This window comes from Macaca nemestrina, chromosome 17 (assembly GCF_043159975.1).
Source record: "Macaca nemestrina isolate mMacNem1 chromosome 17, mMacNem.hap1, whole genome shotgun sequence".
In the NCBI taxonomy this organism is placed as follows: Eukaryota; Metazoa; Chordata; class Mammalia; order Primates; family Cercopithecidae; genus Macaca; species Macaca nemestrina.
This window is the reverse complement of record NC_092141.1, coordinates 6,217,733-6,241,543: the sequence shown is the minus strand read 5'-3', so window position 1 is coordinate 6,241,543 and position 23,811 is coordinate 6,217,733. Positions and strand designations below refer to the sequence as shown.

The 23,811-nt window shown below is 47.8% G+C and overlaps 1 protein-coding gene across 6 annotated transcripts in view; it reads right to left on the bottom strand.

The window, feature by feature from the left end:
* LOC105472700 (WSC domain containing 1) overlaps positions 1 to 23,811 on the bottom strand; it is a 515,974-nt gene that overhangs the window by 55,910 nt on the left and 436,253 nt on the right. The window contains exon 1 of one of the 6 annotated variants that reach the window (XM_011726224.2): positions 105 to 204. The exons of the other annotated variants lie outside the window; for them this stretch is intronic. The gene's annotated coding sequence lies outside the window, so the exon portion shown is untranslated. Of the gene's footprint in view, positions 1 to 104; positions 205 to 23,811 lie in introns of those variants that run through there. 6 annotated transcript variants of the gene reach the window in all.

Here is a 23,811-nt window from a genome sequence, read left to right as displayed (position 1 = left end):
CTAAAGATTTTTCCCAATGAGGAGCCCCACCCTGTTCCCCCGAAGCCCCCAAGTCACAGCATCTACCCTGCTCTGCCAGGTGCACCGGCGGACCCTGTCCTCACCCGGGGCTGGCTGCTAAGATGCTCCCAGAAGCTGAGGACAGCACAGGCAGCAGGAGCAGGTGGCGGTGCTTCTTACTGGGTCTTCCTAAAAGGGAGTTTCATGCCTCCGACTCCCGCTAGGGGCAGAGCTGCTTGGCCTGGTTCCGAGGAGCTGGCTTGCAACAGGTGCAGGTGGCAGGGAAAGCGCTTGCCTGGGGACCAGTCACAGTCCCTCCTTACGCGGGTCAGTGAGGTGGCACCCAGAGTAGGAAGAGACACACTGCAGTTTGCATAGCCATGTCTGGCCAAGTGCAGAATTAGAGCAGAGTCTGCACCATCGGCATGGAGGCCGAGTGCTCTGAAGATTTTTGGGGCACCTGGATTTAATATCCTTAAACCCAGGAAGAGGATACAGTAAGTGAGAGACGAATTCTGTGCTGCCTCAACGTCCTAGCCTTGCAGAAAAGCCCCCTTCACACATATATCCTTTACAGAATGTGAATGTGTGTGTTGTTATGATTACAACAGCAACCCACTGTGCAGTCTTGCAATGCTGTTTGGTTTGCAAAGCTCTCTCCATGACCAGCTACATAATTTGAAGGGCCTAAAATAAAGAATTTCAAGAGATAAAAGGAGGATATTAAACCAGTACAGGTCCCTTCTGAGCACAGAATTCAGAGCCTTTCACAGGTCTCATACCCATGAAGCCAGCCCTGGCCCTCCCATTGTCCCACTTAAAACTCATGAGAAGTTTATAGATGCCTTCATGTGCCCATTTGACAGAGGAGGCCCTAAGGTGGGTGACCACAAAAGGCTCACCGCCAGTTGAACCCAAGAGAACTCAAGCCCGGCTCCTCTGGGGAGCCAGACACTTCCCAGCAGCTACTATTCAGGAGAAGTGGCCGTCTGCAGCATCAGACGCTTGATACAGAATAATCAAGCAGAAGAGTTGATGTGGCTGACACCAGGGAAGGAGGTGACTTGAGAAAGGAAAAGGCTGCTGGGTATCCATGCCATCTGTGCCGATGTCACGATGCACCTGCCCTGCAAAGCCCCCACACACACACCCACCAGGGGAGCACTAAACAGCCCCTGTGTGGGTAGATGCTAGAGGCAACTACTGACTCTAGGGAGGGAGGTTGAGGAAGGAAGTGCATGAAAGAACTCAGGAAGTAGTTGAGAAGGACTTGGGAGTCAACATGGCCAGGAGTATTTCAGTGTCAGGAAAAAGCCCTTCTTTCTAGTGATGGTGACCAGTGAGAAGTGATAGGGAGGGCTGATAACAGAGTCACTCCTAATCACAGTCCAATGCCTTGCCCCTCAGCTCTTCTCTCCACATAGCTGGGACTGTTTCACAGTCACTTGCATACCATCCCTGTCCCAAAAGCAATGGGTCCCACAAAGCTGCCATCATATGTCCATTTACTGCTGAGAAAGGTATCCCCCCGCCCCCCAGGAGTCTGGGACTAAGAATCAGACAGGTCTGACCTCACAACAATCCCATCTTTCTGTGTTTGGCTCTTGAGTCGTCCGCTCCTCTCTTTGCAGACCTCAACTATTGGATCCTAGGTATTTACATCACCTCCTAACTTCATGTCATCTGATGGCTTATTCCTCCTTCCTTCCAGCCAGCCATCTTTTCATTTATTTACTAAGCAAGGCACCCATTGTGTGTTAGATTTTGTGTTGAACACTGGAGAGTCTTTGATAAAAAGAACCAGTCCCCTGCAGGAGTTTCCAGTGTGAAGAACTGGACGAGAAAACAGACCAGAGTGAAAACATACCACAAAGAGAGAGCTCTGCTGTATCAGTCAGGATGCCTGCAGCCTCAAGTAACAAATAGCAAAGTAAAAGTGGTGTCAATCAAAGGGTTTATGTTCTCAGACAGCAAGACGCCTGGAGGTAGGCAGTTCCAAGGTTGGGTGATTCAGCAGCTCACTGATGTCAGGATCGGGGTGGCCTCTCCGTGTTCCCTGGACCGCCCCCTCCTGACTGCAAAATGACAACTGAAGCACTGTTTGTGACTTCCCCAAATGATGATTCCCTAAGTCAAGAAAGGAAGGAACATTTCTTCCCATGAACTTCTTTTTTCACTGGGTAAGGAAACTTTTGCCAGATCCGCCTTCTGGCACGGCCCATTGGCCAGAAATGAATCCTATGAGTACCCCTCAGCCAATACCTGGCCAAGAGGAATGGGTTTGGCTAATTATAATTCATCCTCTGGGGATAGGCCAGTCTTCTCAGAGCACATCCCCACTTCATCAAAATTGTTTCTATGTTAGTAGATGGCTGCTGGGATGGCAACTAGCTGTGATAGATGGATAGATAGATAGATAGATAGATTGGATAGATAGATAGATAGATAGATAGATAGATAGATAGATAGATAGATCAATTGATAGATATAGATTATAGATAGTGCATTGGAACCTAACTGACTCGCAATATCAGTGTGGAGGAATTCAGGGAAGACTTCATGGAGGAGGTGACATGTAAGCTGGCTTTTAGAAGAGAAGTGGACATCACCTGGGTCACCAGGTGCAGGGGCCATTCCAGACAAGGGTGGGGGGCATCCTTTGCAAAGGCAGGGAAGAGTGAAACACACAGGATGTCACAGAAACTGCCAGTGACTTTGCACTAGCTGGTGCAAGGTCAGAGGTGGTTGGGGAGGAGGCTGAACCGTGACTGGCCACTGAACCCTGACTGGCCACTGAACCCCCATTCAGGTCATTGGCACCAGTGGACAAGGCAGGGCTGTGGACCATGCCTGAGCCACCACCCTGATGAGTTCCCTTCACGGTAGTCATCTAATCATCATTAGCCATGGAAAAAGTCATTCAACCAGTGATGAGTCATCATCCATCCCACACTTCTATATCGTGTTGACAAAGGCAGCCTGACCAGTCATAGTCATGGGGGTGACAAGCCCAGGTGGGGGTGAGGGCCGGGGGTGGGGCTCAAATCTCTCTCGCCTTGACCAAGTCACAATCTCTCTGGACTTCAACACTGTCATCTGCAAATCAGAGAAAATGCCTCCGTTATGGAGGTCCCTGTAAGGACCAAATAAAATGTCTGTTGAGTGTGTAAGCAAAACAACATTTGCCGTGGAATATGCACATAACACATTTTAGTAAATATTACAAGAAAGGGTTTTTCCCAAAGCTTTGCTAAACTCCAGAAATGCCACATGTGCAATGTTCTCCTGAGCCACCAAGCTTATGATACCTTCTCTTCCTCCAAATGCCATCTCCCCAGAGGCTGCCCTGTCGTTCTGGCTAAAGCATCCACCTCACTGTCCAGTTTCCAGTCTTCATGAAACTCACTGTCCTATCAACTCTCTGTGTATTTGTCGGTTTATGTGTGTCTTCTCCTCCCCAACCCTCACAGCCCACACTGCTAGAATTTAAACTCCAATATGGCCCGGGAACTTACTATCACATTCAGAACTGTATTCTTGGTGCCAAGTTTAATTCTTGGCACATAAGCATACTTACTAAATATTTATTAAATAAATAATTGTGTTTTTAAAAACATGATGTGCCTAGCATGACATATTTTTAATAAACCCAAGAAGGCTTCCCACGGTGGTCACGTTTCTTCCCAAGAATTCGAGAGGCTGCTTCCCCTTGCTCTGGTCACAGACTGATCCCTGTATCACAGACTGAGTCCTGTATCCAGTCCATTGGATTCTACTGGCTACCAGGGAGACCCAGAGGGTGAGTGCGGATGGCTCACTGCACCACGTGCCCCTGCCAGGGACTGTGGTGGGATGAGGAAGCAGGTGCTCCATCGACACCCAGAGGCACCTGCGTCTCAGTAATCTCCTCCTTTACCCATGCAGCTCTTGGCTGCTGCTCCACCAGGATGCTGGCCCACAAGGTGACACAGCCTTGACTATCCCACCTGTGAAGGTTGCCTTTTGCTCCTCTGGACATCACATCATCTGAAGAAGCATCATTCAGAGATGGAGAGAAACTTTGGCAACACCTCCAAAGGGAAGACGCAGTTTCTTCTTTCTTTGCTTTGCTTTCCCCCCCATAGTGCTGTGAAGTGATGCCCGCTCCGTGCAAGCAGACCTGAGGCTGGGTTCAGCGCTTTGCTGGGCTGTGTATTTACTTGCTTTCTCCTGTGAGTGCTGCAGTGACTTAAATATGCCTCTGTAAAGATGCCAGTGACACAGATGGTAATTGTACCCCCTGCTGAGCTGTGCCTGCAGACACGGAGGTGTCGGGGGTGGGAGGACGGCAGGGAGAAGTGGAATAGGGAATCTGTACCTGACTGGGAAGGGAGGAGCCTCCTGGAGCACTGGTCTGGTCTAGAAGCAACTAGACTTCCTAGGCATGGGCCATAGGTACCCAGAAAGCTTCAGTAATTCAGAGGTGGCAAAAGAGCACAGTGAGGAAGCCTGTGTTCCTTTTCTGGCTAGAGGTGAATAGGCTGTGTGGTCTCACGCAAACCTTACCTCCCTGAGTCCTGTTTTGCCTTTCTGTAAAATGGGCAGGTTGTCTAATTGCTATTGAAGAGCCTTTCTTTAAGGAAGGCAGGGGAATAAGAAGAGAGTGATTTGGGGCCAGTTGTGCTTTTTAGTTTGGGCAAATGACATCATTTTCCCAGATGTAGTTTTTTAATCTGCAAAATGGGGAAAGTATTTTATTTCTAGTGCAGAGTTTCTGGCATGGGGTTTATATTCAAGAAATGATAGCTATAATGATTCTTCCAGCTCTAACCAGTTCTGGTGTGGGGTGTGATATAGCAGGTGCTGGAATAAGCGTTGTCAGATCTGGGTTTATAACATCCTGATCCCACATCACCCCCTCTACTGGCACAGGGGCAGCAGCTGGGAAAGTCTGAGGGACAGAAAGCATTGAGGGACCACGGATTGCAGAAGTCGGTGGGGTTAGAGGCAGGGCCTGTGGGATCAGCCATCCACCGGCAGGTGCAAGGGTACTGGGGCAGCAAGAAAGCCCTGGGGCAAGAGGATGGCAGAAGTGGTCCCTGCTTTGCTCCTCCTGCCTACCTTGGGTGCACCAGCCGGTAGACACAGGGGCTTAGTGAAGAAAGCACCTCGTCTTTATCCCATTTTTATGAATTTTCCTATAAGTCACTCATCAAAGGTCTTGAACTTGCAAGTCATCTTCTACATTAAGCTACTGGACCCCTCAAGCTGATAGCATTGATAAGAGAGGAGGTGGGTCCACTTTAATAAACTTTTCATTTTGGAATAAGTTTATATTTACAGACATGTTGCAAAGAGAACAGAGACTGCTCGTGTACCCCTCACTGGTTTTCCCCATTGTTAACCTCTTTTATTACAATTGTACTTGTTTTTATTGGAAACAGAGTCTTGCTCTGTTACCCAGGCTGGAGTGCAGTGGTGTGATCTCGGCTCACTGCAACCTCCGCCTCCCAAGTTCAAGCGATTCTCGTGCCTCAGCCTCTCGAATAGCTGGGACTACAGGCACGAACTGCCACGCTCAGCTAAGTTTTGTCTTTTTAGTAGAGACGAGGTTTCGCCATGTTGGCCAGGCTGGTCTTGAACTCCTGGCCTCAAGTGATCTGCCCACCTTGGCCTCCCAAACCGCTGGGATTGCAGGCATGATCCACCGTGTCCAGCCTACTATAGGACTTTTGTCAAAACAAAGACATGGGTTGACATTGACACATAGCTATTAACTAAACTTCAGACTTGACTTAAGTTCCACCGGTTTTTTCACTGATGGCCTCGTTCTGCTCTAGGATCCAATCCAGGGTACCACACTGCATTGCGATGTCATGTCTCCCCACTCTCTTCTGGTCCTTGATGGTTTCTCATTCCTGCCTTGCTTTTTGTGACTAGGCGTACTAACCACGTAGAGTGTCCAGTGGGCTCATTTCAAACAACTGGACATCACAGACTAAAGGAGATTTTGAAGCTGGTGGCATCATGTGACTACTGCTACCGCCTCTTGGGGTGTGGGGCCTGTTGGCCAACCTCCAATGAGAGAGAGCTGGTTGGTGTCCTAAGGAAAGGCAGGGAGGAGGAGAGGCTGCTGTGGAAGAAACTCTAACAGAACTGGGGCTGGCAGATGGCAGGTGGCCGAAATGAAATTCTGGAGAAAACATGATGTCAAGTTCCGAATGCGTGGCTAATGGATTCCGGGAGGCACACCTGGTCTGGGTGAGGGGCCTCTCCCTCCTTCCCTGTGCCCCTCTTCATCCCAGCAGCACAGGAAAGGGTCACCGGAGAGGCAGAGTGGTTTCTCCCCAGCCTCTACTTCCACCTCTGCTCCTTGACCCCACATGGGCAGATTTATCCACTTAAACAGCCAGTCGTGCCTGCCTTACTTCAACTCAAGAGAGAACAACACACTGATGTCAATGGGTGCCATAAATGCTTCGTAAGCATCCTTTCCAGGGCAAATTCATTCTTTGTTTGGAAATATTCTTAAGAAAGTGAAACACTTTTAGTTCTTTCTAATCCCTTTCCTCGCCCTCTCCTTTTTAGGGCTTTCTGTTGGAGCATATAAAACTAGCTGCACGGCTGGCTCTTTTCTGTGTCATCTCGTGACCAGGAGGTGACAAGCCAACCCTCTAAGGGGAAAAAGCACAAATAAAATAGTATCCCAGGTCCTCGGTGACACGCCTGAGCTTCTCTACCAATGGAGGACCCTTTATCTCTGAACATATGGCAGAAAAATAAAGGATATTTGTACTGGTGAAAAAAATCCTGCTCACTTAGGTGGTTTTATTGTTTGTTTGTTTGGGTTTTTTGTTTGTTTTTGTTGTTGTTTTGTTTTTTTTTTTAGGTTTTTTTGTTTTGTTTTGTTTTGTTTGAGACAGAGTCTCGCTCTGTCGCCCAGGCTGGAGTGCAGTGCCGCGATCTCGACTCATTGCAAGCTCCGCGTCCCAGGTTCACGCCATTCTCCTGCCTCAGCCTCCCGAGTAGCTGGGACTACTACAGGAGGCTGAGGCAGGCGCCCGCCACTACGCCTGGCTAATTTTTTTGTATTTTTAGTAGAGACGGGATTTCACCGTGTTAGCCAGGATGGTCTCGAACTCCTGACCTTGTGATCCGCCCGCCTCGGCCTCCCAAAGTGCTGGGATTACAGGCGTGAGCCACCGCGCCCGGCCTCACTTAGCTGTTTTTATGAGCCCAAACTATGAGCCCACCATAGCCAGCATGGGATCAGTGAATTCCTAATGGATGTCTGCCGACCAAGTGAGCGGAACGCTTGGAAGCTCATACTCACACTGTTTCAGTCTTTTCAAACAAACTTTCTCCGTCAGTCACCTCCTCTGTCCAGCCACTTCCGCCTCAATCTCTACTTCCTCTCCCCCTACTCCTTCTTGAAGCCCCTCCATGTGGAAATCTCCCCGTTTCACGTGTCCAGGTCATCTACCCCCAGCTGAGGACGGTAGGATTGCTGGGCCTTATGCTAAGCATTTCACATGCCGTTTTATGTAATCTTCCTCACCACCTTCTTCAATGTGTCCTGTTTTAGCCTCATTTTGCAGATGAGAAAACTGAGGCTCAGGGGGTTAAGTGACTTCAGTCAAGATCATACAGCTAGAAAGGGAAAGCTGGCTGGAGCTCAGGTCTACTTGGTTTTGAAGGACCCCATCCCCATGGGCTCTAACAAGTCACCCACATCCACCCACCTGTCCATTCCCCACCACCCCACCCACGGAGCACGACGGGACAGCTGCAGCTCCTCTCAGGGAAACCTTGGCCTCCTTCCTCTGTACAGTCATCTCGCGGCCAGCACATACATGCTTGTTCTCCATCTCTCAGATGATGAAGGAAATTCCACGGAAAGGGCACTGCTGAGTCATTACTCACACAGGGCATGGCCAATGTCAATCCCGTGAGCCCAAGGGATCAAGGAAGGAGGAGCTGCTATTCTCTTCGAGGTCCTTGAGCTCAATCAAGGGATCCTCTAGGGAGAAGAAGAGGGAGAGAAAAGAATTTCCAGACTCAGCCCTGCATCCACCCAAGTACCAGATCCCCTAGGTCTGTGGGCTCGCTGTCAAGAGAAAACCATTCTATCACAAGATATAAATAGAAAGGGAGGGCAAAGTAACCTGAATAAATAAAGAACTTCTATCACAAGATATAAATAGAAAGGGAGGGCAAAGTAACCTGAATAAATAAAGAGCTCCTCTGGGTTTTTGTCTATTTCCTTCTGTTTCCACCCATGTGTTCTCCCCAGCGGGAACTGAGGGATAAGGTGTCGAGAAGAAACAGAATGCCTGTAATCTCAGAACTTTGGGAGGCTGAGACGGGCGGATCACCTGAGGTCAGGAGTTCAAGACCAGCCTGGCCAACATGGTGAAACCCCATCTCTACTAAAAATACAAAAAAATTAGCTGGGCGCGTGGCTCACGCCTGTAATCCCAACATTTTGGGAGGCCGAGGTGGGTGGATCACCTGAGGTCAGGAGTTCAAGACCAGCCTGGCCAACATGGTGAAACCCCATCTCTACTAAAAATACAAAAAGTTAGCTGGGCATGGTGGTGCATGCCTGTAATCCCAGCTACTCAGAAGGCTGAGGCAGGAGAATCACTCGAACCCAGGAGGCGGAGTTTGCAGTGAGCCGAGATCATGCCACTGCACTCCAACCTGGGCAAGAAGAGCGAAACTCTGTCTCAGACACACACACACACACACACACACACACACACACACACACACGAGAAATGCAGAAGACCAAGACTCTCCACAGACCAGGCTGACTCTGGTACTTGTGAATCACATGATCACGTGTTCCCCAAGTCTTCTCACCCCTCAGAGCCTCAGTTTCCTCCTCAGAAAAATGCAGATCATGAAGTTAGAGAAGAGAAGACCTGTTGGGTAACTGCCTTGTGACTCACACCTTCCAGGCATGATTTTACTTATTTCTTTTCCTTCAGAGATTTTGTCCTAATTTGTAGTTATATTCTCATGTGGGTACTTACTGGGTTAATGTCTGCTTCTAACACTGGACGTATCCACAGGCAGGGGCCATGCCAGGGTTGATGAATGCTGCTTCCCCAGAACCTAGACAGCATCTGCACAGGGCAGGGCTCAGGAAGGATATGTTTGACGAATGGTACCCAATAGCTTGCTTCTCTGTCCATCCCCTCCATCTCTACCCAGGGCTGTGTTGAGGCAGGACTATGTTTCCACGTCTGGGAGGTGTGAGAATTGGACACCGGCTGGGGTGGGGGAGGAGGTGGTCAAGGGCTGGGAGCCGGTGGAGGACCTGAAGACACAGAGGGTGTCCGTAGCATTCAGAAAGGCTCTGCCCATCCTGCTTTCATCAGTGTGGGCCGCTCAGAAGAACAAGGAATGCATTTTCAAAGAATAGGAGCAACGCCAGAGAACACTTCAAAGAAGTGGATGGAGTGGATGGAGAAGATGAGTATTCAAGGATGAGGACGGGATGGTGTGGTTTGCCTGGGTGTAGAACAGCAGACATACGTGGAATGCTAGGGGAAGGGGAGAAGTTCCCGGGATGTGAACATAGGTGGAGGCAGGAGGCTGGAGGTGCGCAAGGAAACCCCAATGCACTTGGCCTTCTCCTGGAGCTTGGTGCTGAGACCGCTGAGCATTCTTCACCAGTGGGTGGAAGCCCTGATACGGAGGGAGAGATGGTGCATCCTGACCATCGCCCGGGCCTGCCATTGTCATGGCGACCAGTAGTGGGGAGTGTGGAGCAGGGTCTTTTGGTTTATGTATGAGTTTGACCCTCAGAATCCCAGGCTGAGCTTAGGACAAGGAGCTGGGGCCCCAGGTGCAGAGGCAGTTTCAGCACCTGCCCGCCTTCCTCTCCCTGCTCCCAGCTAGCACAGCCCTGGACGGTGGACCCGGCGTCAGCACCCCTCCTGGTTCCTCACACCTGAGGGCTGACAGGGCTCAGATGTACATCAGGCTCTCTGACAGCCTCCACCCAGTTCCCACCAAGCTGGGAGAAGCAGTGAAATGGGAAGTGACAGCAAGCACTAGGAGTCACTAAGTCTCTGTCACCTCGATTTGCAGGCGGACGGAGCTGGCTCTGCACGAATGCGGCACTTCAGAGACACCCTTTACCCTGCAGGATCCACCTTGCCCTCCGCCCCTCCCTCACCCCAGATCAGGCTCAGCTGTCTCCTGGACCCTGGGCCCCCTCTCCGGGGTCCAGCTGCAGCCCCAGCCCCGCTCCAGGGCTCATCCTCGGTGTCCATTCAGAGCCATCCTTGATCTTTCATAAGGTCAGACCTCACTCCTGCACACCCAAACCACAAGCACTTCTTTACCCATCTTCAGGATCTTGCCCTCAGCATAAACAACTCTCTTCCTCGCTTGCTTAAAATTACCCTTGAAAGGGTTGCTATGAGAACATTCAACAATCATGGGGTCAGGCTCTCAGGAATAATTAACTACTCTATCTGTGTTCAATTTATTTGTCTCATTTTATTTTTACTGACAGACTGACAGGGTTTCAAGCTACCATGACTTTCTCCAAACAGTACTGCTTTTTGAAACAATCTAGGCAATGCCCTCTTTGTTACGTGACAAATTTTGGAAGGAATCTTTCCTGAGGGAAAAATAATTTCATCCTATATGCAGGGATTTATAGCATCTAAGATGCAGGTTTGGGCAAGTCATCCCCTTCTTATGATCCTTCAAGGCCCTACAAGATAAGACACAGACTCCATAACCAGTCTACACCTGATCCAGCCAGACTCGCCATCCACGTTTTTCCAGCCTTGCCCAAGACTTTACCCTCAGCCTCTGGATTAAATTTTCTCTCTCTCTCTCTCTCTCTCTTTTTTTTTTTTTTTTTTTTTTGAGATGGAGCCTTGTTCCATCATCCAGGCTGGAGTGCATCTCGGCTCACTGTAACCTCTGCCTCTGGTTTGGATGATTCCCCTGCCTCACCTTCCCAACAGGCGCCCGCCACCACGCCCAGCTAATTTTTGGTATTTTTAGTAGATAAGGGGTTTCATCATGTTGGCCAGGCTGCTCTCGAACTCCTGACCTCAGGTAATCTGCCCACCTCAGCCTCCCAAAGTGCTGGGATTACAGGCATGAGCCACCGCACCCAGCCTCCTGGATTAAATTCTCTGACTCCTCCAGACAGAATAAAGTGCCCCCCAATCCAATCACAGGCACACATATGCAAGCACACACACATACACATGCATGAGTGTAAATACACATATACACACACGGGCATATAAAAGATTCACACACAACACACATATACACACACGGGCATATAAAAGATACACACATAAACAACACACACATATGTGCTGCAGCACATCCACATGGACACGCGAGCACAGGCATGTATAGGGAGGCATTCCCAGGTACACATCTATGTACACATCTATGTACCTGCACACACACACACACACACACAAATGCTCTCTTGTGGGTTCGTTTGCATTATGACACTGAGAGTTTGTACTTACTGGAGTGTCTTTGGGTCCTGGTGTTGGTCTGACCCCCCTCAACTCAACTCCTGGGCCTCAGGGAGCTCACCGTTCCAGTGCCTGCTAAGGGATCATTTAACACCTCGGTCAGTCAGGAAGTGGGGCCCCGAAACTGGTTCTGCCACTGCCTTTTGCTGCAGGACTGTGGGAAGTCCCTGCCCCATTCTGAGGTCCATTCTCCCACGAGGACAATGGATGTGGACTGGCCAGCCACGGGTCCCGCCATCCATCAGCCTGTGTGGCTCAGGAGGCAGCAGGCCAGTCCCTGTTCCTCTGGTGGGCAGCAGCTGGGAGATCACTCTGTAACTCGCCAGTGTGGCCGGCACAGTCTCCCAGCCCAGCTTATTTACGACGCTTTTAGCTCCGAGCGGACCCATTTCCGAACTCCTCTCCAAGAGATCAATTATCCTAAAGGGCTGATTTGTATCACTGTGGTTGGACAATGCCTAACCAGAAAGCACTCCTGCCTTTCAACAATTTCAAGCCAGGGAGAGCTATGGATTTTTTTCTTCACCCTAATTGAGCACTTCAAAAAGAGGGGTTGAAAACCTTCAATAGGTTTCATTTTTTAGGGAAAGCAATTTTGACTTATTAGGCACTGTTGGCTTCAGAAACATGCTCGCTAATGACTTCTATTTAAATGTTTTCCTCCAGCTGAGAGGTTTAAAAAAAAATACAGTGTTAATAGATTCAGCATCCCCTCTATGAGTATTTTCTCACTGCAACCTCTGAACTTTCTTGGTCGATCCTCTCAAATGGTCAAGAGAACCCAAACAGATTGTGTTAAGGAAACCCCTGGCTGGGTGCAGTGGCTCACGCCTATAATCCCAGCACTTTGGGAGGCCGAGGCGGGCAGATCACCTGAGGTCAGGAGTTGGAGACCAGCCTGACCAATACGGGAAACCCCATCTCTACTAAAACTACAAAAATTAGCTGGGCATGGTGGCTCGTGCCTGTAATCCCAGCTACTCGGGAGGCTGAGACAGGAGAATCTCTTGAACCCGGGAGGTGGAGGTTGCAGTAAGCCAAGATCTTGCCATTGCACTGCAGCCTGGGTGATAGAGCAAGACTCTGTCTCAGAAAAAAAAAAAAAAAAAAAAAAAAGAAGAAGAAGAAGAAAGAAAGAAAGAGAAAGAAAAGAAAAGAAAAAAGCGCTTTTGGAATTACTTGCAGAAACGATGACTGCCACCCATCCAGCCCCTCTTTTTAGTGCTTTAGTGCTTTCAGTGGTCTGCTACATAGAAACACAATCTTAGATGGCATCGCTGGTTTCTCAAAATCTTTTACTGGCTCCTCATCCCCTGCAGGTCTGAATCCATATCCTCTGGCTTTGCAAAAAGAGGCCCACCCTGCCCTCATCTGGGACCACAATCCCCACCACGAGGAGACTGTGCTGGCTGCACTGGGGAAGTATCGAGTGGTCTCCCCCTGCCCCTGCTGGAGACACAGGTTTCCCTCTTGAGCCGCTGGCAGGAAGCAATGGTGGGTGCTTGCCCAAACTCCTGGCTGTCTTCCGGGGTGCACAGGCTCCCAGGGCCCAGGATCTAGAAAGGTCCACACCTGGTTTAATGTCCTGCTCTTGCCATCTCGAAACATTCTCATTTTGCACTGGGCCCTACAAATCATGTAGCAGATCCTGCCCAGGCTCACTGTCCTCTCCTCCTCCTCTCTACCTTTCTCTGTCCACGCTGTCTCCTCTACACGAAGTGCATCCCTGCCTGCTCCTTGCCCTTGTGGTAAACCATGCGGAGGGGTGCAGGGGGCAAGGAGGCAGTCAAGCCCAGTGGCAGAACAAAGCCAGGGGTGAGGGTGCAAATCTCAGCTCCACCACTGCCAAGATGCGATGATCTCAGGCAAGCAACTTCGCCTCTCCGAGCCTTAGTCTTCCCATCTGAAAAATGGGATCATCATCATCCCTATTTCCTAGGCTGCTACAAAAACGAAGTTACAGATAATCAGAGAGCATCTGTAAGAGTGTCTGTCCCAGGGTGAGAGGTAAATGATGTTGGTCACTGGTATTCGTCGTTCCTGACTGGGATTGAATGTCCATTTTTTGGGAAGCCTTTCTTCGCTGGCCGGACTCCATCATCTGGAGTTAAAGGTCCTCAGTTCGTGCTCCTGCAGCCTCCTCTCCTGTCCATCTTACAATTGTTTCAGTATATCACAACTGCCTGTCATGACACTCTACAAACACTTTTGTTTATAAACGTCAGGCACTTGTTCAAGCTAGCTTGCTGGGCATCCATAAGGTTTGGAATAGAAACTTGGAAAACCTGTGGAAATGCAGCAATTACCCACTTTCCCCCTTTTACTTCTGCTTTTCTCTGAGCATTGGCCTCTTTCTCTCTCTCTCTCTCTCTCTCTCCCCCCCACCCCCCGCCATCTGTCTGTCTGTCTCTGCAGACCAGCATCCTCCTCGATTTAGCCACAAACTTAAAAAATGTCACCCCGGCTGGGCTCAGTGACTCATACCTGCAGTCCTAGCACTTTGGGAGGCCGAGGAGGGCGGATCACGAGATCAGGAAATTAAGACCAGCCTGACCAACATGGTGAAACCCTGTCTCTACTAAAAAATACAAAAATTAGCCGGGCATGGCAGCGTGTGCCTGTAGTCCCAGCTACTCAGGAGGTTGAGGCAGGAGAATTGCTTGAACCCAGGAGGCAGACGCTGCAGTGAGCTGAGATTGCACCACTGCACTCCAGCCTGGGAGACAGAGTGAGACTCGGTTTAAAAATAAAAATAAAAAGTGCCACCCCGTAGGCTTCTAACTATACCTTATGGTTCTAGCCACTGGAAAGTTGGGTCGTTCCTGATTCAGTTACAAAGTTCTGCAGACTGAGGCTTGATTGGCCCCTCCAGGCTCAGGTGCTCATCGATGACCCCGAGCTATGAGGTGACTTCACCCTCCAGCCTAACTCAATCCTTCTGCACACATCTACCGCACACATCTATCTTTCCCTAAAGGGCCATAAAGGACCGCTAAAGCACCACATATTTATCATCTTTACCACCTCCAGGACTCAGCCCAGTGCTTGGAACATATACTGTTGTTGACGTAAGGAATAAATGAATGATGAGGGAGGGGTTTGCACATCCTACTAGAACCCCATGCAATCTCACAGCTATTCTGGTTCCCGCAGGAATCCAAGAAAGGGGCCTATCCCAGGGCCAAAAGCCTCCGAGGCAGCAACTCACCCGGGAAAAGACCACCCCTAAGCCCACACACTCAGGTAGGGCTATGCCTGGCCCCTCGGCTGCAGGCAGAGCAGGTCCTGCTCACCTCTCCTGCTTGCACCCAAAACAGATCAGGGCTCGGTCTTCCTGAATATGCAGTGTGCAGCCTCAGAATTTAAGTTGATTTCTGCAGGAGGGAACCTGCTCACTCGACAGAATCGACACCCTCAGAAATTATTAAAGGAGCAGAAATTAAATTCACTGGGGTCAGAGGTCAGAAAATGCTGGAAACAAGGCAATCCCAGCAGAACCTTAGTTAATCGCTGCAGCTGAACATGCTAGAGGGGCAGAAACACCGCTGAATTATTTACTTGGGCCCTAATGTCAAAGTAAATAACAGAGGACCTGTTTCACAGCCAGTGGCCCCGTGAGCTCAGGGCATAGTGGCAGTCAGGGAATTCCCAGCACTTTAGGTGTTTCTAGAACCAGCACCTACTGACCCTAACTGGCCCCTGCCTAGCTCCTTCCCAGAGCAGGACAGGGCCAGGTGAAGATGCAGAGGAAAGAAAAGAGTGTGCCTGCTCAGGATTCCTCAAAGGAAACCCAATATGCTGACTGTTGGATTTACAGCTTTTGCAAAGGGCTCTGTGCATTGGCAGACTTCTAGGAAGCCAGCTGGATGCTCTTCTTCCTGAGTTCCCATCTCAAAGAACAGAGTTGAAGGGAATGTCTTCTCCCCTTTCCTGGTTTGCATGCAGAAAGCTTTTCCTTTTCTTTTCTTTTTCTTTTTTTTAGACGGAGTCTTGCTCTGTTGCCCGGGCTGGAGTGCAGTGGCGCGATCTCAGCTCACTGCCACCTCCGCCTCCCAGGTCCAAGCGATTCACAGAAGCCTTTTTCAAAGCTTCCCAAACCTGGTCTTTGTTCCTTCATCCTCTCAGAAGTGAGCGGCCACAGGAAGCGGGGACTCTACTGCTCCATCCCTGCAGGGGGACCACCTGCCCTGGTCCAGGTAGCAGAGCACAGTCAGGTCCCTCTGCCTGGCTTGATGCCGTAGTGAAAGATTTGTGCACCTCTATCTTTATTTTTTGTTTGTTTGTTCGACTTTTTCACACCTTGAGTGAGGAACAAGGTGCTATTTATTGGGGAGGTGTTCAGAGACCTCAATTTTTTTCTGCATAGATCAAAAGCTACAGTCACCCACAAAGTCAACATATCACTTGGCCTAAGGCACAACCTGCCTGTCTCTACAAGAACTGTTAAAAGACAACCACACAGCTATACAGAACCTATCTGGACGAATGCAGGTGTCTAGAAACCACCAAGATTAAAGTGTGATGCCCAGAGTCATAGCCACAAGCTCTTGCTGCCCTTGAAACCACTCCATGTACAAATGCGACTTCCTGAATTCCAGACCTATTTTTTTCTTCCCCGGTGCATGAAATATTAAGGATGTGTGAAGAAATCCCTACCAAGTGGTACCCTGCTACTTCTCCTAGGTTTTGAACAAGTTGTGAAATCAAATAAAAAGTAAAGATAAAGGCCAAAATAACAAGTTTGTTACTTCTAGAAGCCAGGTGGAAAATGTGGCCTTGGGTCTATTAGACAAGTGGCTTCCTAGTACTAAACCCCCGAACCTGGCAGGTGTAGCCACCTGGTCCCAGGCAGCGCCAGCCTGCAGCATGGAGGGCTCTGCCCAAGTGAGTCTTATGTCTTAGAAGAGCAGAGAACTTTTGCCCTCTGACTTCAGGGGGCAAAAGTTCTTGACCGAAAGAAGAAGGACAAAGCCCAGCGCAGTTATTCTTCCCAAGTTTACCTGTCAGAAGAGTCAGCACGTGAAAAGCTGGAGAAAGGTCATGTGTGCTCAGGGGCAAATCTCTTCTCCTGGGACCCAGGAGTGGAGAAAAAGGAGTTTCCTTCTAACAATTGGTAACCCTGATTGTTCTGTCACCCAAACCAGAAACTAAGGCATCATTCTCTCCTCCTGCCTGTCTCCCTCACACATGACTATTTAGTCACTATATCCCGTTGATTCCAGATTTCCTTTTTTTTTTTTTTAATTCTCACTCTGTTGCCCAGGGTGGAGAGCAGTGGCACGATCTTGGCTCACTGCAACTTCTGCCTCCCGGGTTCAAGCAATTCTCTGCCTCAGCCTCCCGAGTAGCTGGGGATTACAGGCACCCACCACCATGCCTGGGTATTTTTTTCTGTTTTTAGTAGAGACGGGGTTTCACCATCTTGGCCAGGCTGGTCATGAACTCCTGACCTCGTGATCCACCTGCCTCAGCCTCCCAAAGTGCTAGGATTACAGGCGTGAGCCATCGCGCCCGGCCCCAAATTTACTTTCTAAATAAACTTCAAATCTGTTCACTTCTCTCCGACACCACTGACAACACCCTGGTCCGAGCTGTCTCTCTCCCAGACAACAGCGGTAATTTCCTTGTCTCCTTGTTTCTGTTCTTCCCCCTCCCCTCGTCCATTCTTCCCTCCTCCGAGTAGTCCTTCTAGAATGAAATTCTGGTCATATCAGTGATCTTCTTAGAACTCTCCAGATCCTTACAGCACTGCCTTCGTCTTTAATCTCATCTCTCCCCCATTCCTCCTCATTCTGTGCTTCAGTTATATTGACCATCTCCCCATGCCACCAGTGAATTCTACCTATTCAGGCCCCAGGGCCTCTACACATGCAGCTTGCTCGTTTGTTCTCCTGCTCCTTCTTGACTTTTTTACCTGGATAAATTTTAATAATTGTTTAAGTCACAGGACGGAGCTAGAGCTATACAACATTCATGGACAGGGTCAGTCTTAACATCATGAAGGTGCTCAGATCCAGTAAAATTCCAATCAAAATTCCAGAGTGCTAAATTTTTAACAGCAGCTTCTAAAGTGAGCCTACATTTGTATGTAGGAGTAAAGCCTGTAGAAAGTATGTATGTAGGAGTAAAGCCAGGACATTTCTGACAAAGAAGATCCAGGAGAAATGACTTATGCTAACAAAATAACAGGACTTATTTTGATGCTAGAGTAATTCAGTCAGTTAGGGAAATGGTGCAAAAATAGGAAAATAGACTAATAGAGTCCAGAAAAAGATTCATACGCAGATAGACAATAGACTTACATATCAAGACAATGGAAAAGGGAAGGATTTTTTTCGTTTTGTTTTCTATTTTGTTATTTTGTTTTTAAATAAATAGTGCTATTTTAATTAGGTATTCATCTAGGAAGAAGTACAGCTTGATGCCTACACCTCATATCATACTCAATAAGGCTAGAAGAAGACATAATACATACATGGATTAGTGTCAATAACATGTAAAGAACTACAATTGGGCCAGACACAGGCCTGTAATCCCAGCACTTTGGGAGGCCGAGGCAGGTGGACCACATGAGTTCAGGAGTTTGAGAACAGACGGGACAACATGGCAAAACCCGTCTCTAAAATTTAAAAAAAAAAAAAAATTATAACTCAAGGTAACCAAATAATTGATAATTAATTAATAATAAAATTGGATCACACATGGATCGAAAATGAAAGTGTATTATAAAAATGTATTCATCTGCTCAAGCTGCCATAACAGAATACAAAAAACTGGGTGGTTTAAACAACAGAAATTTATTTTTTCACAGTTCTAGAGGCTGAAGGTCCAAGATCAAGGTGTCAGGAGGGTTGGTTTCTGGTGAGGGCACTTTTCCTGGCTTGGGGATGGCTGTCTTCTTGCTGTGTCTTCACGTGGCCTTTCCTCTGTGGGCTTGAGCTCCTGGTGTCTCTTTGTCTCCTTCTAAAGACACCAGTCCTGTTTGGATTAGGGCTTCATCATTATGACTTCATGTAACCTTAATTACATCCTTGACAGTCCTGTCTCCAGTTACAGTCAAATAGGGGGATAGAGGTTCAACATATGAACTAGGGGGAAATACCATTTGGTCCACAACATGAACTAAGGATTGTGCTTAATCCAGTTCTGTGCACCTAAAATTTAGGTATTACTAAGACCATCTATACCCAAAATATTTGAAAACAGGGACGAAGCAGACACTCACACGCACATGTTCATAGTAACATTATTCACAAAAGCCAAAGGTGGAAACAAGCCAAGGGTCTATCAACAGATGAATGAAGAAAATGGGTTCACTGTGTGGGTACACCCATACAGAGAAATGTTATTTAGCCATAAAAATATTAATCACCTCTGATACCTGCCACAACATGGATGAACCTTGAAAATATTATGCTAGGTGAAAGATGCAGACACAAATGATACATTTTGTATTTTTCTGTTCATACGAAATATCCAGAATAGGCAAATTTATAGAAACAGAAAGTAGATTAGAGGCCACCAGGGGCTGGGAGAGGAGGGAATGAGGAATAATTGCTTAATGGGCCGTTTGTTTGGGGGGGATGAAAAAATTTTGGAAACAGATAGTGGTGATGGTTATATAATGTTGTGAATGTAATTAATGCCACTGATTACATGTAACCAATATGTACTTAAGGACAATTAAAATGGCAAATAAATATAAATATATTCATAAATATATACAAAATGTCATATATACAAAATATGTACTATATAAAAATATATACTATATACACACACAAAATATATGTACTGGGTGTGTATGTGTATATATACACAAATATATATACTATATACAAACACATACATATACTATATATAAATATACATATGCAGCCAGGCGCAGTGGCTCATGCCTGTCATCCTAGCACTTTGGGAGGCCGAGGCGAGCAGATCACCTGAGGTCAGAAGTTTGAAACCAGCCTGACCAACATGGTGGAACCCTGTCCCAGGTGGTGGTGTGCACCTGAAATCCCAGCTACTTGGGAGGCTAAGACAGGAGAATTGCTTGAACCTAGGAGGTGGAGACTGTGGTGAGCTGAGATTGTGCCACTGCACAACAACCTGGTGATAAAGCGAGACTCCATCTCAAAAACAAATAAATAAATCCATAAATAAATATGCTATGTATATGTGTGTGTGTGTGTGTATCACACTAATAAAATAAAAAGACCAAGGCAAATCCCTTTCCTAGTCTCCCACAGCACCTACATGTCTTCATAATATTTATGCCAGTGGTTCCTTGTTTGTTTGTCCAACTTCAAGTCTGCTCAACAAATTAATAAATAATCGTTAAGTGGTTGAATGAACAAAAAGCAGGAACTACATTAGCCTTCTTTTCTGCTACATCTATAACTTCTTGCAGGGTAACATACACAATTAAATATTTCTGGAATCTATGAATTTGCAGAACAATGCCCGAATTCACCAACAAAGGGCAGGGGAGTTGTGTCAATTATTGAGGTCATCACTGTATTCTCTGTTCCTAGCAAAGTGCCTAAGACCTAGCAGGAACTTGGTGATGTATTTACTAAGTGAACGAACATGTGAATGAATTAGTGAATGAGTGAATCGGTGTCTAGGGTACAGAAGGAGGGAGGTGAAAGTCCTGCTGTCCAGGTATGGTCAGAGATAACCTGAGAGTTTGGTCCACATGCTAAGAGCAAGTACAGAGGCAGCGAGCATTAGACAGAAGATTTTTGTCAATGTTGAAGGAACGAGAAAAGGTGTGACACTCTGTGTTCAAATGTGTCTTTAAACATCTGCCAGGCTGTCATGGGGAGGAGGAGGCAGATATATTCTGAGGTCCCCGAGGAACCAGTGTTGGAAGCTTCAGTAAGGCAGATCTGGGGACAATGTAGAAACAAAGATCTGTACGCTTTGTGCACCAACCACATGTGAAGCATTTTGCAAGTTGTTTTTTTGTTTGTTTGTTTGCTTGTTTGTTTGTTTTTGAGATGGAGTCTCGCTCTGTCACCCAGGCTGCAGTGCAGTGGCGCGATCTCTGCTCACTGCAAGCTCTGCCTCCCAGGTTCACGCCATTCTCCTGCCTCAGCCTCCTGAGTAGCTGGGACTACAGGCGCCCGCCACCACACCTGGCTAATGTTTTGTATTTTTAGTAGAAACGGGGTTTCAGCGTATTAGCCAGGATGGTCTCGATCTCCTGACCTTGTGATCCACCTGCCCCTGCCTCTCAAAGTGCTGGGATTACAGGCGTGAGCCACCTTGCCTGGCCAGCATTCTGCAAGTTTTTTTTTTTTTAACATACATTCAGTTATACATCACACCTCCCTGAACCAGGCACGACTTCCCCACACTTTATAGATGAAAGATGATGTGGCTTGCTCAGAGTCACCGTTAGAACAGGACAAGCCAGGACACAAACCCAGGGCCAGCTGACTTCATGGCCTGTAGTTCAGAGCTGAGCAAAAAAAGTCATAGGCTTCCTTGTAAGATCGTGAGTTCCTCATCACTGAGCTGGTCAAGTAGAGGCTTGGTCGATCACTTAACTGAGAGAAAACACAAGATGTAACTGAAAGGACGGACTGAACTGGAGTCTCGCTAGTTTCCTGACTATGGGTTCACCCACTCTTTTATTGGGCCCACCCCAGCATCATAATGGCTTTTAAAACTTTGGTTTAGCAAACTTACTTTAAGCAAGATCTATCTGTCCTCTAAGACCATACCTGACTTCAAGGGCAGGCATTGCAAATAGATTTTATGTTTCAATTTGATTCCATTGTTAGTGGCTGTCTGAAGTGCTGCCTTAAAAATAACTCTCAAGCTCTGTATAACCTTCATGGGAACGCGTGCTTTGATTGATTAGTGATGTCTGTCACAGGTGCAGGATGGTAGCTAGCAGACATTCGCGCCTTAAAAATAACTCTCAAGCTCTGTTTAGGCTTCATGGGAACGTGTGCTTTGATTGATTAGTGATGTCTGTCACGGGTGCAGGATGGTAGCTAGCAGACATTTGCTTCGTGTTTGCCATCCTTGCACCAGGACTTGCATTTCAGCTCTGGAAAGCCCCACTGGATAGTAGTGGTAAAGCCACATTCATCCGAGAAAATACCAAAGTACATTGTCTTAGAGCCAGAAAGAAGATTAATTTTCAACATGGAGATTTGCAGCTGCCCAGATTCCAATTCCTGAACATTACTCAACTCCCTTCTTTGTGGGCTTATTCTTTAATTAGGAAGCAGTGCAAACACTTTAAAGCTGAGCTGTTTCCCGGCCATCCCAGCCCAGTGCCTGTCCCTGCCAGCTCCCCAGTCGCCCCAACCTACAGTCTCCTGAGAGCACCAGACTGGGTTGTGATCAAGCAAATTGAAATGTATGTTTCCCACTGTGAAGTAAATAGCCGTCCCCCAACCACATCTTTATCCCTGAAGCCAATTAGCGGCATGGCTGCCTTCCGAAGCAGAACAGGAGAGCCTCTCTGTTCATCTCTTCTTTGGATGTTTTGGGGATGCTGTAGGCCAGCATCATAGCCTGTCTAGGCTTCCAGAAAATCTGGGAACCTTCCCTGGGCAAGTGACTTCAGGAGATTTCTTGGACAGCCCTGCCTTTCCAGTTTGCAGACACCTTCCCACAGGTACCTCGCTGGTTAAGAGTGTGGGGTTTAGGCTGGGTGCAGTGGCTCACACCTGTAATCCCAGCATTTTGGAAGGCCAAGGAGGATGGATCACTTGAGGTCAGGAGTTGGAGACTAGCCTGGCCAACATGGTGAAACCCCATCTCTACTAAAAATACAAAAATTAGCTGGGCGTGGTGGTGCGCACCTGTAATCCCAGCTACTCGGGAGGCTGAGGCAGGTAAATCACTTGAACCAAGATGAGGCCACTGCACTTCAGCCTGGGTGACAGAGCAAGACTCCATCCCAAAAAAAAGTATAAAGAGGAGTGTGGGGTTTGGAGTCTGATCAACTTGGGTTCAAATCTTGATTCTGCCATATACTTGTCCTGTTACTTTGGGGAAGTCATTTAGCCTGTCTGAGCTTTACTTTCCTCATTTCTAAAAGGGGAAGAAGAATATTCTAAACCTCATGATGCTTTATTCATTCTACTGTCACTCATGCATATCCAGTATGTACATCTGCTCCATGCCACTGCCACAGTTTGCATTCAAGCCTTATCTGATATTCTTCTCTATCTAAGGTTTGTGCCTTATTAAGCATAACTTAAATTTTTTTAAGTCAGAGACATGGCTGTTTGAATTTGTCAGTGTCTTCCCTGCCTATGTAGGGACATTAAGTCATCTTGAAGCAGATTTTTATTCTTTCCTGGGAAGAATCTCTGAAAGGAAGCCCCTTAGGAATGGAATAAGGTGCACCAAGGAGCTGTCACTCTCCCAGAAGAAAGGAACCAAGGGACCCTTTCTGAGGTTTGATCACGGCTGCACCTCCCAATATTCCAGAGCTGGTGACTTGGAGAAAATTTGGCAAAGTAGGGGCCTATTGGGGAAAAAAAACTAAAAGCTTCAAGAGCCAAGCTTCTTTCTTGCATCTGAGGTTCAGCGATGCAGTCTGAGATGGGCCTGACTCAGATCTAGGGGAAGCCCTGGGAGAACGTACCTTGAGCTGTGCTCAGCCTCCAAGTCTGGGCTGTGGTTTTTGTCTGGCCCATGGTTTTTGTCTGGCCCAGAGGTGGCTCTGGCTGGAGGCTCCTCTTCCCAGAGGATGTGCTCTGGGGAAAATACTGGAGCCAGAGGGTGTAAACTAAGGACATTATCCTCAGGAACTGAAGAATGCCAGCAGACTGCTGAGCTTGCAGATCTGATACAGCCTGCTCCTGATACAGTAGCCATTAGCCAGCCACGTGTGGCTACTTAAGACAAAAATCAAATCAATTAAAATGAACTACACTTGAAATTTGAGTTCTTCAATCCCAACCAGCCACCTTTCAGGAGCTCAGTTGCCACATGTGGTTAGTGGTTACCTTAGATGGTGCAGAATGATAGGACGTTTCAATCACTGCAATAAATTCCACCGGACAGTGCTAATCCAGAAAGGAGTGTCTCAACATTGGCACTGCTGACATTTTGGGCCTGATACATTTTTGTTCTGGGAGGCTGTCCCGTGCACGTAGAATGTTAAGCAGCATCTCTGGCCTTTACCCACTAGATGCCAGTAGCACCTCACCCCCAGTTGTGACAACCAAAACATCTCCAGGCATGGCCAAATGTCCTTTGGAGAAGAGGGGAAATTGCCCCCAGTTGAGAACCACTGGGTTAGACCCTATCGACCATCATGAGCATTGCT